General features: G+C 48.4%; 8 non-coding genes across 8 annotated transcripts; all 8 read right to left on the bottom strand.

The window, feature by feature from the left end:
• Positions 1–399: 399 nt before the first annotated feature.
• Positions 400–471, bottom strand: TRNAP-AGG (transfer RNA proline (anticodon AGG)). Its single transcript has one exon. It is a non-coding gene; the product is annotated as a tRNA-Pro (tRNA).
• A 2,621-nt stretch (positions 472–3,092) lies between these two features.
• TRNAL-CAA (transfer RNA leucine (anticodon CAA)) lies at positions 3,093–3,204 on the bottom strand. The gene is made up of 2 exons: positions 3,167–3,204; positions 3,093–3,138 (listed from the first exon to the last, which is right to left on the bottom strand). It is a non-coding gene; the product is annotated as a tRNA-Leu (tRNA).
• Positions 3,205–3,972: 768 nt separating this feature from the next.
• Positions 3,973–4,044, bottom strand: TRNAP-AGG (transfer RNA proline (anticodon AGG)). Its single transcript has one exon. It is a non-coding gene; the product is annotated as a tRNA-Pro (tRNA).
• Positions 4,045–7,084: 3,040 nt separating this feature from the next.
• On the bottom strand, positions 7,085–7,157 carry TRNAV-UAC (transfer RNA valine (anticodon UAC)). The gene has a single exon. It is a non-coding gene; the product is annotated as a tRNA-Val (tRNA).
• A 3,499-nt stretch (positions 7,158–10,656) lies between these two features.
• Positions 10,657–10,729, bottom strand: TRNAV-UAC (transfer RNA valine (anticodon UAC)). The gene has a single exon. It is a non-coding gene; the product is annotated as a tRNA-Val (tRNA).
• A 3,487-nt stretch (positions 10,730–14,216) lies between these two features.
• TRNAV-CAC (transfer RNA valine (anticodon CAC)) lies at positions 14,217–14,289 on the bottom strand. The gene has a single exon. It is a non-coding gene; the product is annotated as a tRNA-Val (tRNA).
• A 3,081-nt stretch (positions 14,290–17,370) lies between these two features.
• TRNAL-CAA (transfer RNA leucine (anticodon CAA)) lies at positions 17,371–17,482 on the bottom strand. The gene is made up of 2 exons: positions 17,445–17,482; positions 17,371–17,416 (listed from the first exon to the last, which is right to left on the bottom strand). It is a non-coding gene; the product is annotated as a tRNA-Leu (tRNA).
• A 768-nt stretch (positions 17,483–18,250) lies between these two features.
• Positions 18,251–18,322, bottom strand: TRNAP-AGG (transfer RNA proline (anticodon AGG)). Its single transcript has one exon. It is a non-coding gene; the product is annotated as a tRNA-Pro (tRNA).
• Positions 18,323–18,595: the final 273 nt, after the last annotated feature.

Raw genomic sequence — 18,595 nt, 5'->3', positions numbered from 1 at the left:
ACTACAGAAACAAGCTTGCTGACTTGACTGAAGGAGCACAGTTCCCCTCATATGTTTGCACGATTTCCTCTATACTTTATCAGCAGTTGCTCGGAATGCGAGGGGTAAGTGTGAAAATTGCAGCGGTGTCGGCCAGCATGCATACACTCAGACGTCCTGAAAAATCCCACAGCTGCGGGCAGAGACAGACAAATATCTGATGCCTAAATGCCAGGAAGGAGAGCCTGTGAAATCATCACACAGGGCGCACTGAGAGCAAGCAGGAAGGAAGCCAAGGCATTGTAATCCATTTTTTGCCTGAGGCAAAAAATATGTTTTGCGCAACAATGCTTCGAGTGGAATGAGAAATGTTGAGGGGTTGTGTATTTTGAGCAGGATTTGATTGTTTTCCGCTAAATTGGGCTCGTCCGGGATTTGAACCCGGGACCTCTCGCACCCTAAGCGAGAATCATACCCCTAGACCAACGAGCCTGGGCACAGAAATGCAACGGCTCCGACCCTGCTCGGAGGGTTGGTGACAGAGAGTGGGAGACTACATCCCAAAGCAAGAAACTGCACATGGTGCTCTCTTCTGCAGTACGACTAGAGTCATTTGCATGGTCTTCATCTAACATGACATAAAAAGCCTCTATCCTTTAGACATTTTGGCCCAGATTTACAAGAAAATGACTAAGCGCAACGCTGTGCCAAATTTGCAAGCCCCACGCACCGTCATTTTCTAAATGCAGGAAAGCGCTTTATTTAGTAGAATACAGCGCACCCCTGTGCTTCCCCCTGCGCCAGCTCTAAATTAGCTGCTGATCGCCAACGCAGCCGTTCTTGCACCATGGTACAAGGATGACTGCGTTGAGGGGGAAATTGTTTTTGTGCAGGAAGGGACACCTTCCTGCCCAAAAAAAAAATCTTCAATGGTGATTTGCTCTTACTTCTATGTGTGCTGCAGAATGCATCACACATAGAAAGAGCAAAAACAAGGAGAAATGAAAACATTTCTCCTCAGTGCGCCACTCTAACGACACCCCTGGGATGGCGTTGGATTTTGGCGCTGACGCTGATTTACGCCAACTCCTAAATCTGGAGCAGCATCAAAATGCTATGGTGTTGCTGTGGCACACTCCCAACAACACCCATTGCACGCCCCTTCCAGGGAACGCGCTGCGTGCTAAGGGGCCGTATTTACAAGGTGGTGTTAAGCCACAAAAAGTGGCTGAACGCCATCTTGTAAATACATCGCAGTGCATAGTGCCACCGGGGCGTCACTATAAGTGATGTTCCGGTGGCGATAGAGCCTTGTAAGTCTGGCACTTTATTTGCTCAAGGTGTGTGTTCTTGGTGAGGGCAGGAAAGCTATTTTCGCTCTCGTACCTTCCTTCCTTGGCTGGCTTGAATGCTGTAGGCTCAGGCTTCATTGCAAAGGTCAAACAGTGAGCAACTGACTGCCGTAAGCTGGCGCAACTCCTCTTGGTGAGCTGTGACAGATGCCCCAGGAGCGTAGTACCTCACGATGGTGAGGGATAAACACAGTCTCTTTTATCTCAGCTTGCCTGTCAGGTGAGGCAGGAAATGCAAATACTGTGAAAAAGCCCAGCGAATCGAACCAGGAACCTTTCGCATGTGTGGTGCGCATGATAACCACTACACTACACAAGCAGACACACTTGCCGGCTTGCTTCATGTGGCTATGCATTGTACTGGAACCACCACACTATGGAAACAGACACACCTGCTTTCTTTATGTGGCTATGCATTGGACTGGGATGCAAGGATGAGGGCCAATGTTCATGATGCTCAAAGCTGAGCCTTCCGGAACACGATCTCTTCCCTTGGAAGAAAGGAACTGGGATCACTTTCATTCCAAGAGGTGATTTCAGAACTGGACCCGAAATTACCATGGAGAAGCACTGTGCATTTAATGTTCCTACGAGCACTGCTGCTCCAGCACAGAAAAGCAGTTGCAAAGAAATCTCGCATACCTTCATGATGCTGAACCGTCTTGACGCCAGTATAAAGCATGTATTGCATTGCAACATGACATCTTACAAGAGTGAAAAGCAGAAATACTCCTGTTTAAAACACAGACTGAACCTATAAAGGTAGGGGTTTGTCTGGGATTTGAACCGAGGTCCTCTCACACCCGAAGCGAGAATCATACCCCTATACCAACTAGACTGCCGCTGCATAGTCATTTGAAACATCTTCTGAAGCGTCTTTCAGAAAAGCAGGGCCATTTGGAGGCTCTCTCTCTCTAAGCGTGCCATAGCAATTGATGTTTTCTGTCAAGGATTTTTTGTTTGTCTCTAGCAAGGCAAGAGGTAGTCAAAATGCCCTGTGCCAGTGAGCTGAACTAGGGCACTGATGTGAAAAGCAGACCCTTTCTGGTAGTTGTAACCCGCTACAAGTCATGGACCCTTGCACCTTAGACTTCCCAACCAGAAGCACTGAAGGGCCTGCTAGCTCTTGAGCCAGAGGAGCATGCCTCTTGGATTCAAGCACACTTGCTCGATCAGCGCTTGATCAGGCGAGATTTATAATAGTGGCTCATAGGCCTGAAACACTCACCTGGGAGACGCAGGGTGGCTGATTTCCCGGAATGGCCCTTGATGGGGAAATCACCTCCTTTCCCCCGCCTCATTTCAGAATTGTGTGCTAGTCGCAAGACAGTGTTCAGGGGTTCATGGGTACTGCCTACTCCCAGCTGCCTCTCTGTCTTCTTCATGTAAATTGCAAGTCACGAGGATGCACCATTGCCAATATGCTCTGCCCACCTAACCAAGAAACCTAGTTTGAGCTTGTCTGCCTGTGTTGTTGCAGGGGCAGAGTCTTCTTTGCCCAAAAGGTGGCAGGAGAGCCTCACTTCAAACGATAGAATCAACTGCTTAAGTAGAAACCAGCATGGTAGTTACTGTCATAAAGTGCAGCTCTAACAGAAGGTGTGCCTGAGACGCCCCTTCCAGTAATACACAGAATTTTGATTGAGGGCCCAGCCGATGGGTTGGTGGATTTCTCCTCACATGCCACAGCAGCTTCCAAAGATAGTGGTGTGAGGAGCTGGCTCTGCAAGCAGAGCAAGATTTAAGGGAAGAAAATACACCTGTCAGAAGTGGGATTTGAACCCACGCCTCCATGAAGAGACCAGAAGGCTCAGCTTCACTGAAGATCAAGCTCTCTTGAGTCTGGCGCCTTAGACCACTCGGCCATCCTGACAGCCAAAACAGTGTGCAGGTCGGACTCTTCAGTCTGCACTTGTTGATTTTGCCGCTTGCAATGTTCCTATCAAAGTCACAGCTTTAAAGGCCCCACAATATAACATGGCCAAGAAAAAAAAAAAAAAACAGAACAAGAAACAATGCACATGCACGACCACCGAGGGATGCAGATAACTTTTTAGCGTCCTGCAATAGTAAACCACGTTTTACACAGGTCACAAGTTTTTAAAGGTCATTTCTGTCTAAGTGTGCATTGAGAGAGACTGAGGTTTTAGGGAGCAAACACAAAAGCTGCTGCTGCCAAGTGTTTCTTCCCGGTCTCGAAACGGGGACTTTTCGCGTGTGAGGCGAACGTGATAACCACTACACTACAGAAACAAGCTTGCTGATTTGACAGAAGGAGCACAGTTCCCCTCATATGTTTGCACAATTTCCTCTATACTTTATCAGCAGTTGCTCGGAATGCGAGGGGTAAGTGTGAAAATTGCAGCGGTGTCGGCCAGCATGCATACACTCAGACGTCCTGAAAAATCCCACAGCTGCGGGCAGAGACAGACAAATATCTGATGCCTAAATGCCAGGAAGGAGAGCCTGTGAAATCATCACACAGGGCGCACTGAGAGCAAGCAGGAAGGAAGCCAAGGCATTGTAATCCATTTTTCACCTGAGGCAAAAAATATGTTTTGCGCAACAATGCTTCGAGTGGAATGAGAAATGTTGAGGGGTTGTGTATTTTGAGCAGGATTTGATTGTTTTCCGCTAAAATGGGCTCGTCTGGGATTTGAACCCAGGACCTCTCGCACCCTAAGCGAGAATCATACCCCTAGACCAACGAGCCTGGGCACAGAAATGCAACGGCTCCGACCCTGCTCGGAGGGTTGGTGACAGAGAGTGGGAGACTACATCCCAAAGCAAGAAACTGCACATGGTGCTCTCTTCTGCAGTACGACTAGAGTCATTTGCATGGTCTTCATCGAACATGACATAAAATGCCTCTTTCCTTTAGACATTTTGGCCCAGATTTACAAGAAAATGACTAAGCGCGACGCTGTGCGAAATTTGCAAGCCCCACGCGCCGTCATTTTCAAAATGCGGGAAAGCGCCGTATTTAGTAGAATACAGCGCACCCCTGTGCTTCCCCCTGCGCCAGCTCTAAATTAGCTGCTGAGCGCCAACGCAGCCGTTCTTGCACCATGGTACAAGGATGACTGCGTTGAGGGGGAAATTGTTTTTGTGCAGGAAGGGACACCTTCCTGCCCAAAAAAAAAATCTTCAATGGTGATTTGCTTTTACTTCTATGTGTGCTGCAGAATGCATCACACATAGAAAGAGCAAAAACAAGGAGAAATGAAAACATTTCTCCTCAGTGCGCCACTCTAACGACACCCCTGGGATGGCGTTGGATTTTGGCGCTGACGCAGATTTACGCCAACTCCTAAATCTGGAGCAGCATCAAAATGCTATGGTGTTGCTGTGGCACACTCCCAACAACACCCATTGCACGCCCCTTCCAGGGAACGCGCTGCGTGCTAAGGGGCCGTATTTACAAGGTGGTGTTAAGCCACAAAAAGTGGCTGAACGCCATCTTGTAAATACCGCGCAGTGCATAGTGCCACCGGGGCGTCACTAAAAGTGATGCTCCGGTGGCAATAGGGCCTTGTAAGTCTGGCACTTTATTTGCTCAAGGTGTGTGTTCTTGGTGAGGGCAGGAAAGCTATTTTCGCTCTCGTACCTTCCTTCCTTGGCTGGCTTGAATGCTGTAGGCTCAGGCTTCATTGCAAAGGTCAAACAGTGAGCAACTGACTGCCGTAAGCTGGCGCAACTCCTCTTGGTGAGCTGTGACAGATGCCCCAGGAGCGTAGTACCTCACGATGGTGAGGGATAGACACAGTCTCTTTTATCTCAGCTTGCCTGTCAGGTGAGGCAGGAAATGCAAATACTGTGAAAAAGCCCAGCGACTCGAACCAGGAACCTTTCGCATGTGAGGTGCGCATGATAACCACTACACTACACAAGCAGACACACTTGCCGGCTTGCTTCATGTGGCTATGCATTGTACTGGAACCACCACACTATGGAAACAGACACACCTGCTTGCTTTATGTGGCTATGCATTGGACTGGGATGCAAGGATGAGGGCCAATGTTCATGATGCTCAAAGCTGAGCCTTCCGGAACACGATCTCTTCCCTTGGAAGAAAGGAACTGGGATCACTTTCATTCCAAGAGGTGATTTCAGAACTGGACCCGAAATTACCATGGAGAAGCAGTGTGCATTTAATGTTCCTACGAGCACTGCTGCTCCAGCACAGAAAAGCAGTTGCAAAGAAATCTCGCATACCTTCATGATGCTGAACCGTCTTGACGCCAGTATAAAGCATGTATTGCATTGCAACATGACATCTTACAAGAGTGAAAAGCAGAAATACTCCTGTTTAAAACACAGACTGAACCTATAAAGGTAAGGGTTTGTCTGGGATTTGAACCGAGGTCCTCTCACACCCGAAGCGAGAATCATACCCCTATACCAACTAGACTGCCGCTGCATAGTCATTTGAAACATCTTCTGAAGCGTCTTTCAGAAAAGCAGGGCCATTTGGAGGCTCTCTCTCTCTAAGCGTGCCATAGCAATTGATGTTTTCTGTCAAGGATTTTTTGTTTGTCTCTAGCAAGGCAAGAGGTAGTCAAAATGCCCTGTGCCAGTGAGCTGAACTAGGGCACTGATGTGAAAAGCAGACCCTTTCTGGTAGTTGTAACCCGCTGCAAGTCATGGACCCTTGCACCTTAGACTTCCCAACCAGAAGCACTGAAGGGCCTGCTAGCTCTTCAGCCAGAGGAGCATGCCTCTTGGATTCAAGCACACTTGCTCGATCAGCGCTCGATCAGGCGAGATTTATATTAGTGGCTCATAGGCCTGAAACACTCACCTGGGAGACGCAGGGTGGCTGATTTCCTGGAATGGCCCTTGATGGGGAAATCACCTCCTTTCCCCCGCCTCATTTCAGAATTGTGTGCTAGTCGCAAGACAGTGTTCAGGGGTTCATGGGTACTGCCTACTCCCAGCTGCCTCTCTGTCTTCTTCATGTAAATTGCAAGTCACGAGGAGGCACCATTGCCAATATGCTCCGCCCACCTAACCAAGAAACCTAGTTTGAGCTTGTCTGCCTGTGTTGTTGCAGGGGCAGAGTCTTCTTTGCCCAAAAGGTGGCAGGAGAGCCTCACTTCAAACGATAGAATCAACTGCTTAAGTAGAAACCAGCATGGTAGTTACTGTCATAAAGTGCAGCTCTAACAGAAGGTGTGCCTGAGACGCCCCTTCCAGTAATACACAGAATTTTGATTGAGGGCCCAGCCGATGGGTTGGTGGATTTCTCCTCACATGCCACAGCAGCTTCCAAAGATAGTGGTGTGAGGAGCTGGCTCTGCAAGCAGAGCAAGATTTAAGGGAAGAAAATACACCTGTCAGAAGTGGTATTTCAATCCACGCCTCCATGAAGAGACCAGAAGGCTCAGCTTCACTGAAGATCAAGCTCTCTTGAGTCTGGCGCCTTAGACCACTCAGCCATCCTGACAGCCAAAACAGTGTGCAGGTCGGACTCTTCAGTCTGCACTTGTTGATTTTGCCGCTTGCAATGTTCCTATCAAAGTCACAGCTTTAAAGGCCCCACAATATAATATGGCCAAGAAAAAAAAAAAAAAACAGAACAAGAAACAATGCACATGCACGACCACCGAGGGATGCAGATAACTTTTTAGCGTCCTGCAATAGTAAAGCACGTTTTACACAGGTCACAAGTTTTTAAAGGTCATTTCTGTCTAAGTGTGCATTGAGAGAGACTGAGGTTTTAGGGAGCAAACACAAAAGCTGCTGCTGCCAAGTGTTTCTGCCCGGTCTCGAACCGGGGACTTTTCGCGTGTAAGGCAAACGTGATAACCACTACACTACAGAAACAAGCTTGCTGACTTAACTGAAGGAGCACAGTTCCCCTCATATGTTTGCACGATTTCCTCTATACTTTATCAGCAGTTGCTCGGAATGCGAGGGGTAAGTGTGAAAATTGCAGCGGTGTCGGCCAGCATGCATACACTCAGACGTCCTGAAAAATCCCACAGCTGCGGGCAGAGACAGTCAAATATCTGATGCCTAAATGCCAGGAAGGAGAGCCTGTGAAATCATCACACAGGGCGCACTGAGAGCAAGCAGGAAGGAAGCCAAGGCATTGTAATCCATTTTTCGCCTGAGGCAAAAAATATGTTTTGCGCAACAATGCTTCGAGTGGAATGAGAAATGTTGAGGGGTTGTGTATTTTGAGCAGGATTTGATTGTTTTCCGCTAAAATGGGCTCGTCTGGGATTTGAACCCGGGACCTCTCGCACCCTAAGCGAGAATCATACCCCTAGACCAACAAGCCTGGGCACAGAAATGCAACGGCTCCGACCCTGCTCGGAGGGTTGGTGACAGAGAGTGGGAGACTACATCCCAAAGAAGAAACTGCACATGGTGCTCTCTTCTGCAGTACGACTAGAGTCATTTGCATGGTCTTCATCGAACATGACATAAAAAGCCTCTATCCTTTAGACATTTTGGCCCAGATTTACAAGAAAATGACTAAGCGCGACGCTGTGCCAAATTTGCAAGCCCCACGCACCGTCATTTTCAAAATGCAGGAAAGCGCCGTATTTAGTAGAATACAGCGCACCCCTGTGCTTCCCCCTGCCCCAGCTCTAAATTAGCTGCTGAGCGCCAACGCAGCCGTTCTTGCACCATGGTACAAGGATGACTGCGTTGAGGGGGAAATTGTTTTTGTGCAGGAAGGGACACCTTCCTGCCCAAAAAAAAAATCTTCAATGGTGATTTGCTCTTACTTCTATGTGTGCTGCAGAATGCATCACACATAGAAAGAGCAAAAACAAGGAGAAATGAAAACATTTCTCCTCAGTGCGCCACTCTAACGACACCCCTGGGATGGCGTTGGATTTTGGCGCTGACGCAGATTTACGCCAACTCCTAAATCTGGAGCAGCATCAAAATGCTATGGTGTTGCTGTGGCAGACTCCCAACAACACCCATTGCACGCCCCTTCCAGGGAACGCGCTGCGTGCTAAGGGGCCGTATTTACAAGGTGGTGTTAAGCCACAAAAAGTGGCTGAACGCCATCTTGAAAATACCGCGCAGTGCATAGTGCCACCGGGGCGTCACTAAAAGTGATGCTCCGGTGGCAATAGGGCCTTGTAAGTCTGGCACTTTATTTGCTCAAGGTGTGTGTTCTTGGTGAGGGCAGGAAAGCTATTTTCGCTCTCGTACCTTCCTTCCTTGGCTGGCTTGAATGCTGTAGGCTCAGGCTTCATTGCAAAGGTCAAACAGTGAGCAACTGACTGCCGTAAGCTGGCGCAACTCCTCTTGGTGAGCTGTGACAGATGCCCCAGGAGCGTAGTACCTCACGATGGTGAGGGATAGACACAGTCTCTTTTATCTCAGCTTGCCTGTCAGGTGAGGCAGGAAATGCAAATACTGTGAAAAAGCCCAGCGACTCGAACCAGGAACCTTTCGCATGTGAGGTGCGCATGATAACCACTACACTACACAAGCAGACACACTTGCCGGCTTGCTTCATGTGGCTATGCATTGTACTGGAACCACCACACTATGGAAACAGACACACCTGCTTGCTTTATGTGGCTATGCATTGGACTGGGATGCAAGGATGAGGGCCAATGTTCATGATGCTCAAAGCTGAGCCTTCCGGAACACGATCTCTTCCCTTGGAAGAAAGGAACTGGGATCACTTTCATTCCAAGAGGTGATTTCAGAACTGGACCCGAAATTACCATGGAGAAGCAGTGTGCATTTAATGTTCCTACGAGCACTGCTGCTCCAGCACAGAAAAGCAGTTGCAAAGAAATCTCGCATACCTTCATGATGCTGAACCGTCTTGACGCCAGTATAAAGCATGTATTGCATTGCAACATGACATCTTACAAGAGTGAAAAGCAGAAATACTCCTGTTTAAAACACAGACTGAACCTATAAAGGTAAGGGTTTGTCTGGGATTTGAACCGAGGTCCTCTCACACCCGAAGCGAGAATCATACCCCTATACCAACTAGACTGCCGCTGCATAGTCATTTGAAACATCTTCTGAAGCGTCTTTCAGAAAAGCAGGGCCATTTGGAGGCTCTCTCTCTCTAAGCGTGCCATAGCAATTGATGTTTTCTGTCAAGGATTTTTTGTTTGTCTCTAGCAAGGCAAGAGGTAGTCAAAATGCCCTGTGCCAGTGAGCTGAACTAGGGCACTGATGTGAAAAGCAGACCCTTTCTGGTAGTTGTAACCCGCTGCAAGTCATGGACCCTTGCACCTTAGACTTCCCAACCAGAAGCACTGAAGGGCCTGCTAGCTCTTCAGCCAGAGGAGCATGCCTCTTGGATTCAAGCACACTTGCTCGATCAGCGCTCGATCAGGCGAGATTTATATTAGTGGCTCATAGGCCTGAAACACTCACCTGGGAGACGCAGGGTGGCTGATTTCCTGGAATGGCCCTTGATGGGGAAATCACCTCCTTTCCCCCGCCTCATTTCAGAATTGTGTGCTAGTCGCAAGACAGTGTTCAGGGGTTCATGGGTACTGCCTACTCCCAGCTGCCTCTCTGTCTTCTTCATGTAAATTGCAAGTCACGAGGAGGCACCATTGCCAATATGCTCCGCCCACCTAACCAAGAAACCTAGTTTGAGCTTGTCTGCCTGTGTTGTTGCAGGGGCAGAGTCTTCTTTGCCCAAAAGGTGGCAGGAGAGCCTCACTTCAAACGATAGAATCAACTGCTTAAGTAGAAACCAGCATGGTAGTTACTGTCATAAAGTGCAGCTCTAACAGAAGGTGTGCCTGAGACGCCCCTTCCAGTAATACACAGAATTTTGATTGAGGGCCCAGCCGATGGGTTGGTGGATTTCTCCTCACATGCCACAGCAGCTTCCAAAGATAGTGGTGTGAGGAGCTGGCTCTGCAAGCAGAGCAAGATTTAAGGGAAGAAAATACACCTGTCAGAAGTGGTATTTGAACCCACGCCTCCATGAAGAGACCAGAAGGCTCAGCTTCACTGAAGATCAAGCTCTCTTGAGTCTGGCGTCTTAGACCACTCAGCCATCCTGACAGCCAAAACAGTGTGCAGGTCGGACTCTTCAGTCTGCACTTGTTGATTTTGCCGCTTGCAATGTTCCTATCAAAGTCACAGCTTTAAAGGCCCCACAATATAATATGGCCAAGAAAAAAAAAAAAAAACAGAACAAGAAACAATGCACATGCACGACCACCGAGGGATGCAGATAACTTTTTAGCGTCCTGCAATAGTAAAGCACGTTTTACACAGGTCACAAGTTTTTAAAGGTCATTTCTGTCTAAGTGTGCATTGAGAGAGACTGAGGTTTTAGGGAGCAAACACAAAAGCTGCTGCTGCCAAGTGTTTCTGCCCGGTCTCGAACCGGGGACTTTTCGCGTGTAAGGCAAACGTGATAACCACTACACTACAGAAACAAGCTTGCTGACTTAACTGAAGGAGCACAGTTCCCCTCATATGTTTGCACGATTTCCTCTATACTTTATCAGCAGTTGCTCGGAATGCGAGGGGTAAGTGTGAAAATTGCAGCGGTGTCGGCCAGCATGCATACACTCAGACGTCCTGAAAAATCCCACAGCTGCGGGCAGAGACAGTCAAATATCTGATGCCTAAATGCCAGGAAGGAGAGCCTGTGAAATCATCACACAGGGCGCACTGAGAGCAAGCAGGAAGGAAGCCAAGGCATTGTAATCCATTTTTCGCCTGAGGCAAAAAATATGTTTTGCGCAACAATGCTTCGAGTGGAATGAGAAATGTTGAGGGGTTGTGTATTTTGAGCAGGATTTGATTGTTTTCCGCTAAAATGGGCTCGTCTGGGATTTGAACCCGGGACCTCTCGCACCCTAAGCGAGAATCATACCCCTAGACCAACAAGCCTGGGCACAGAAATGCAACGGCTCCGACCCTGCTCGGAGGGTTGGTGACAGAGAGTGGGAGACTACATCCCAAAGAAGAAACTGCACATGGTGCTCTCTTCTGCAGTACGACTAGAGTCATTTGCATGGTCTTCATCGAACATGACATAAAAAGCCTCTATCCTTTAGACATTTTGGCCCAGATTTACAAGAAAATGACTAAGCGCGACGCTGTGCCAAATTTGCAAGCCCCACGCACCGTCATTTTCAAAATGCAGGAAAGCGCCGTATTTAGTAGAATACAGCGCACCCCTGTGCTTCCCCCTGCCCCAGCTCTAAATTAGCTGCTGAGCGCCAACGCAGCCGTTCTTGCACCATGGTACAAGGATGACTGCGTTGAGGGGGAAATTGTTTTTGTGCAGGAAGGGACACCTTCCTGCCCAAAAAAAAAATCTTCAATGGTGATTTGCTCTTACTTCTATGTGTGCTGCAGAATGCATCACACATAGAAAGAGCAAAAACAAGGAGAAATGAAAACATTTCTCCTCAGTGCGCCACTCTAACGACACCCCTGGGATGGCGTTGGATTTTGGCGCTGACGCAGATTTACGCCAACTCCTAAATCTGGAGCAGCATCAAAATGCTATGGTGTTGCTGTGGCAGACTCCCAACAACACCCATTGCACGCCCCTTCCAGGGAACGCGCTGCGTGCTAAGGGGCCGTATTTACAAGGTGGTGTTAAGCCACAAAAAGTGGCTGAACGCCATCTTGAAAATACCGCGCAGTGCATAGTGCCACCGGGGCGTCACTAAAAGTGATGCTCCGGTGGCGATAGGGCCTTGTAAGTCTGGAACTTTATTTGCTCAAGGTGTGTGTTCTTGGTGAGGGCAGGAAAGCTATTTTCGCTCTCGTACCTTCCTTCCTTGGCTGGCTTGAATGCTGTAGGCTCAGGCTTCATTGCAAAGGTCAAACAGTGAGCAACTGACTGCCGTAAGCTGGCGCAACTCCTCTTGGTGAGCTGTGACAGATGCCCCAGGAGCGTAGTACCTCACGATGGTGAGGGATAGACACAGTCTCTTTTATCTCAGCTTGCCTGTCAGGTGAGGCAGGAAATGCAAATACTGTGAAAAAGCCCAGCAACTCGAACCAGGGACCTTTCGCATGTGAGGAGCGCATGATAACCACTACACTACACAAACAGACACACTTGCCGGCTTGCTTCATGTGGCTATGCATTGTACTGGAACCACCACACTATGGAAACAGACACACCTGCTTGCTTTATGTGGCTATGCATTGGACTGGGATGCAAGGATGAGGGCCAATGTTCATGACGCTCAAAGCTGAGCCTTCCGGAACACGATCTCTTCCCTTGGAAGAAAGGAACTGGGATCACTTTCATTCCAAGAGGTGATTTCAGAACTGGACCCGAAATTACCATGGAGAAGCACTGTGCATTTAATGTTCCTACGAGCACTGCTGCTCCAGCACAGAAAAGCAGTTGCAAAGAAATCTCGCATACCTTCATGATGCTGAACCGTCTCGACGCCAGTATAAAGCATGTATTGCATTGCAACATGACATCTTACAAGAGTGAAAAGCAGAAATACTCCTGTTTAAAACACAGACTGAACCTATAAAGGTAGGGGTTTGTCTGGGATTTGAACCGAGGTCCTCTCACACCCGAAGCGAGAATCATACCCCTATACCAACTAGACTGCTGCTGCATAGTCATTTGAAACATCTTCTGAAGCGTCTTTCAGAAAAGCAGGGCCATTTGGAGGCTCTCTCTCTCTAAGCGTGCCATAGCAATTGATGTTTTCTGTCAAGGATTTTTTGTTTGTCTCTAGCAAGGCAAGAGGTAGTCAAAATGCCCTGTGCCAGTGAGCTGAACTAGGGCACTGATGTGAAAAGCAGACCCTTTCTGGTAGTTGTAACCCACTGCAAGTCATGGACCCTTGCACCTTAGACTTCCCAACCAGAAGCACTGAAGGGCCTGCTAGCTCTTGAGCCAGAGGAGCATGCCTCTTGGATTCAAGCACACTTGCTCGATCAGGCGAGATTTATATTAGTGGCTCATAGGCCTGAATCACTCACCTGGGAGACGCAGGGTGGCTGATTTCCCGGAATGGCCCTTGATGGGGAAATCACCTCCTTTCCCCCGCCTCATTTCAGAATTGTGTGCTAGTCGCAAGACAGTGTTCAGGGGTTCATGGGTACTGCCTACTCCCAGCTGCCTCTCTGTCTTCTTCATGTAAATTGCAAGTCACGAGGAGGCACCATTGCCAATATGCTCCGCTCACCTAACCAAGAAACCTAGTTTGAGCTTGTCTGCCTGTGTTGTTGCAGGGGCAGAGTCTTCTTTGCCCAAAAGGTGGCAGGAGAGCCTCACTTCAAACGATAGAATCAACTGCTTAAGTAGAAACCAGCATGGTAGTTACTGTCATAAAGTGCAGCTCTAACAGAAGGTGTGCCTGAGACGCCCCTTCCAGTAATACACAGAATTTTGATTGAGGGCCCAGCCGATGGGTTGGTGGATTTCTCCTCACATGCCACAGCAGCTTCCAAAGATAGTGGTGTGAGGAGCTGGCTCTGCAAGCAGAGCAAGATTTAAGGGAAGAAAATACACCTGTCAGAAGAGGGATTTGAACCCACACCTCCATGAAGAGACCAGAAGGCTCAGCTTCACTGAAGATCAAGCTCTCTTGAGTCTGGCGCCTTAGACCACTCAGCCATCCTGACAGCCAAAACAGTGTACAGGTCGGACTCTTCAGTCTGCACTTGTTGATTTTTCCGCTTGCAATGTTCCTATCAAAGTCACAGCTTTAAAGGCCCCACAATATAACATGGCCAAGAAAAAAAAAAAAAACAGAACAAGAAACAATGCACATGCACGACCACCGAGGGATGCAGATAACTTTTTAGCGTCCTGCAATAGTAAAGCACGTTTTACACAGGTCACAAGTTTTTAAAGGTCATTTCTGTCTAAGTGTGCATTGAGAGAGACTGAGGTTTTAGGGAGCAAACACAAAAGCTGCTGCTGCCAAGTGTTTCTGCCCGGTCTCGAACCGGGGACTTTTCGCGTGTGAAGCGAACGTGATAACCACTACACTACAGAAACAAGCTTGCTGACTGGACTGAAGGAGCACAGTTCCCCTCATATGTTTGCACGATTTCCTCTATACTTTATCAGCAGTTGCTCGGAATGCGAGGGGTAAGTGTGAAAATTGCAGCGGTGTCGGCCAGCATGCATACACTCAGACGTCTTGAAAAATCCCATAGCTGCGGGCAGAGACAGACAAATATCTGATGCCTAAATGCCAGGAAGGAGAGCCTGTGAAATCATCACACAGGGCGCACTGAGAGCAAGCAGGAAGGAAGCCAAGGCATTGTAATCCATTTTTCGCCTGAGGAAAAAAATATGTTTTGCGCAACAATGCTTCGAGTGGAATGAGAAATGTTGAGGTGTTGTGTATTTTGAGCAGGATTTGATTGTTTTCCGCTAAAATGGGCTCGTCTGGGATTTGAACCCGGGACCTCTCGCACCCTAAGAGAGAATCATACCCCTAGACCAACGAGCCTGGGCACAGAAATGCAACGGCTCCGACCCTGCTCGGAGGGTTGGTGACAGAGAGTGGGAGACTACATCCCAAAGCAAGAAACTGCACATGGTGCTCTCTTCTGCAGTACGACTAGAGTCATTTGCATGGTCTTCATCAAACATGACATAAAAAGCCTCTATCCTTTAGACATTTTGGCCCAGATTTACAAGAAAATGACTAAGCGCGACGCTGTGCCAAATTTGCAAGCCCCACGCATCGTCATTTTCAAAATGCAGGAAAGCGCCGTATTTAGTAGAATACAGCGCACCCCTGTGCTTCCCCCTGCGCCAGCTCTAAATTAGCTGCTGAGCGCCAACGCAGCCGTTCTTGCACCATGGTACAAGGATGACTGCGTTGAGGGGGAAATTGTTTTTGTGCAGGAAGGGACACCTTCCTGCCCAAAAAAAAAATCTTCAATGGTGATTTGCTCTTACTTCTATGTGTGCTGCAGAATGCATCACACATAGAAAGAGCAAAAACAAGGAAAAATGAAAACATTTCTCCTCAGTGCGCCACTCTAACGACACCCCTGGGATGGCGTTGGATTTTGGCGCTGACGCAGATTTACGCCAACTCCTAAATCTGGAGCAGCATCAAAATGCTATGGTGTTGCTGTGGCACACTCCCGACAACACCCATTGCACGCCCCTTCCAGGGAACGCACTGCGTGCTAAGGGGCCGTATTTACAAGGTGGTGTTAAGCCACAAAAAGTGGCTGAACGCCATCTTGTAAATACCGCGCAGTGCATAGTGCCACCGGGGCGTCACTAAAAGTGATGCTCCGGTGGCGATAGGGCCTTGTAAGTCTGGCACTTTATTTGCTCAAGGTGTTTGTTCTTGGTGAGGGCAGGAAAGCTATTTTCGCTCTCGTACCTTCCTTCCTTGGCTGGCTTGAATGCTGTAGGCTCAGGCTTCATTGCAAAGGTCAAACAGTGAGCAACTGACTGCCGTAAGCTGGCGCAACTCCTCTTGGTGAGCTGTGACAGATGCCCCAGGAGCGTAGTACCTCACGATGGTGAGGGATAGACACAGTCTCTTTTATCTCAGCTTGCCTGTCAGGTGAGGCAGGAAATGCAAATACTGTGAAAAAGCCCAGCAACTCGAACCAGGGACCTTTCGCATGTGAGGTGCGCATGATAACCACTACACTACACAAACAGACACACTTGCCGGCTTGCTTCATGTGGCTATGCATTGTACTGGAACCACCACACTATGGAAACAGACACACCTGCTTGCTTTATGTGGCTATGCATTGGACTGGGATGCAAGGATGAGGGCCAATGTTCATGACGCTCAAAGCTGAGCCTTCCGGAACACGATCTCTTCCCTTGGAAGAAAGGAACTGGGATCACTTTCATTCCAAGAGGTGATTTCAGAACTGGACCCGAAATTACCATGGAGAAGCACTGTGCATTTAATGTTCCTACGAGCACTGCTGCTCCAGCACAGAAAAGCAGTTGCAAAGAAATCTCGCATACCTTCATGATGCTGAACCGTCTCGACGCCAGTATAAAGCATGTATTGCATTGCAACATGACATCTTACAAGAGTGAAAAGCAGAAATACTCCTGTTTAAAACACAGACTGAACCTATAAAGGTAGGGGTTTGTCTGGGATTTGAACCGAGGTCCTCTCACACCCGAAGCGAGAATCATACCCCTATACCAACTAGACTGCCGCTGCATAGTCATTTGAAACATCTTCTGAAGCGTCTTTCAGAAAAGCAGGGCCATTTGGAGGCTCTCTCTCTCTAAGCGTGCCATAGCAATTGATGTTTTCTGTCAAGGATTTTTTGTTTGTCTCTAGCAAGGCAAGAGGTAGTCAAAATGCCCTGTGCCAGTGAGCTGAACTAGGGCACTGATGTGAAAAGCAGACCCTTTCTGTTAGTTGTAACCCGCTGCAATTCATGGACCCTTGCACCTTAGACTTCCCAACCAGAAGCACTGAAGGGCCTGCTAGCTCTTGAGCCAGAGGAGCATACCTCTTGGATTCAAACACACTTGCTCGATCAGCGCTCGATCAGGCTCGATTTATATTAGTGGCTCATAGGCCTGAAACACTCACCTGGGAGACGCAGGGTGGCTGATTTCCCGGAATGGCCCTTGATGGGGAAATCACCTCCTTTCCCCCGCCTCATTTCAGAATTGTGTGCTAGTCGCAAGACAGTGTTCAGGGGTTCATGGGTACTGCCTACTCCCAGCTGCCTCTCTGTCTTCTTCATGTAAATTGCAAGTCACGAGGAGGCACCATTGCCAATATGCTCCGCCCACCTAACCAAGAAACCTAGTTTGAGCTTGTCTGCCTGTGTTGTTGCAGGGGCAGTGTCTTCTTTGCCCAAAAGGTGGCAGGAGAGCCTCACTTCAAACGATAGAATCAACTGCTTAAGTAGAAAGCAGCATGGTAGTTACTGTCATAAAGTGCAGCTCTAACAGAAGGTGTGCCTGAGACGCCCCTTCCAGTGATACACAGAATTTTGATTGAGGGCCAAGCCGATGGGTTGGTGGATTTCTACTCACATGCCACAGCAGCTTCCAAAGATAGTGGTGTGAGGAGCTGGCTCTGCAAGCAGAGCAAGATTTAAGGGAAGAAAATACACCTGTCAGAAGTGGGATTTGAACCCACGCCTCCATGAAGAGACCAGAAGGCTCAGCTTCACTGAAGATCAAGCTCTCTTGAGTCTGGCGCCTTAGACCACTCGGCCATCCTGACAGCCAAAGCAGTGTGCAGGTCGGACTCTTCAGTCTGCACTTGTTGATTTTGCCGCTTGCAATGTTCCTATCAAAGTCACAGCTTTAAAGGCCCCACAATATAACATGGCCAAGAAAAAAAAAAAAAAACAGAACAAGAAACAATGCACATGCACGACCACCGAGGGATGCAGATAACTTTTTAGCGTCCTGCAATAGTAAAGCACGTTTTACACAGGTCACAAGTTTTTAAAGGTCATTTCTGTCTAAGTGTGCATTGAGAGAGACTGAGGTTTTAGGGAGCAAACACAAAAGCTGCTGCTGCCAAGTGTTTCTGCACGGTCTCAAACCGGGGACTTTTCGCGTGTGAGGCGAATGTGATAACCACTACACTACAGAAACAAGCTTGCTGATTTGACTGAAGGAGCACAGTTCCCCTCATATGTTTGCACGATTTCCTCTATACTTTATCAGCAGTTGCTCGGAATGCGAGGGGTAAGTGCGAAAATTGCAGCGGTGTCGGACAGCATGCATACACTCAGACGTCCTGAAAAATCCCACAGCTGCGGGCAGAGACAGACAAATATCTGATGCCTAAATGCCAGGAAGGAGAGCCTGTGAAATCATCACACAGGGCGCACTGAGAGCAAGCAGGAAGGAAGCCAAGGTATTGTAATCCATTTTTCGCCTGAGGCAAAAAATATGTTTTGCGCAACAATGCTTCGAGTGGAATGAGAAATGTTGAGGGGTTGTGTATTTTGAGCAGGATTTGATTGTTTTCCGCTAAAATGGGCTCGTCCGGGATTTGAACCCGGGACCTCTCGCACCCTAAGCGAGAATCATACCCCTAGACCAACGAGCCTGGGCACAGAAATGCAACGGCTCCGACCCTGCTCGGAGGGTTGGTGACAGAGAGTGGGAGACTACATCCCAAAGCAAGAAACTGCACATGGTGCTCTCTTCTGCAGTACGACTAGAGTCATTTGCATGGTCTTCATCGAACATGACATAAAAAGCCTCTATTCTTTAGACATTTTGGCCCAGATTTACAAGAAAATGACTAAGCGCGACGCTGTGCCAAATTTGCAAGCCCCACGCGCCGTCATTTTCAAAATGCAGGAAAGCGCCGTATTTA

This window comes from Pleurodeles waltl, unplaced genomic scaffold (assembly GCF_031143425.1).
Source record: "Pleurodeles waltl isolate 20211129_DDA unplaced genomic scaffold, aPleWal1.hap1.20221129 scaffold_91, whole genome shotgun sequence".
NCBI lineage: Eukaryota > Metazoa > Chordata > Amphibia > Caudata > Salamandridae > Pleurodeles > Pleurodeles waltl.
This window is presented reverse-complemented; position numbering and strand designations above follow the sequence as displayed.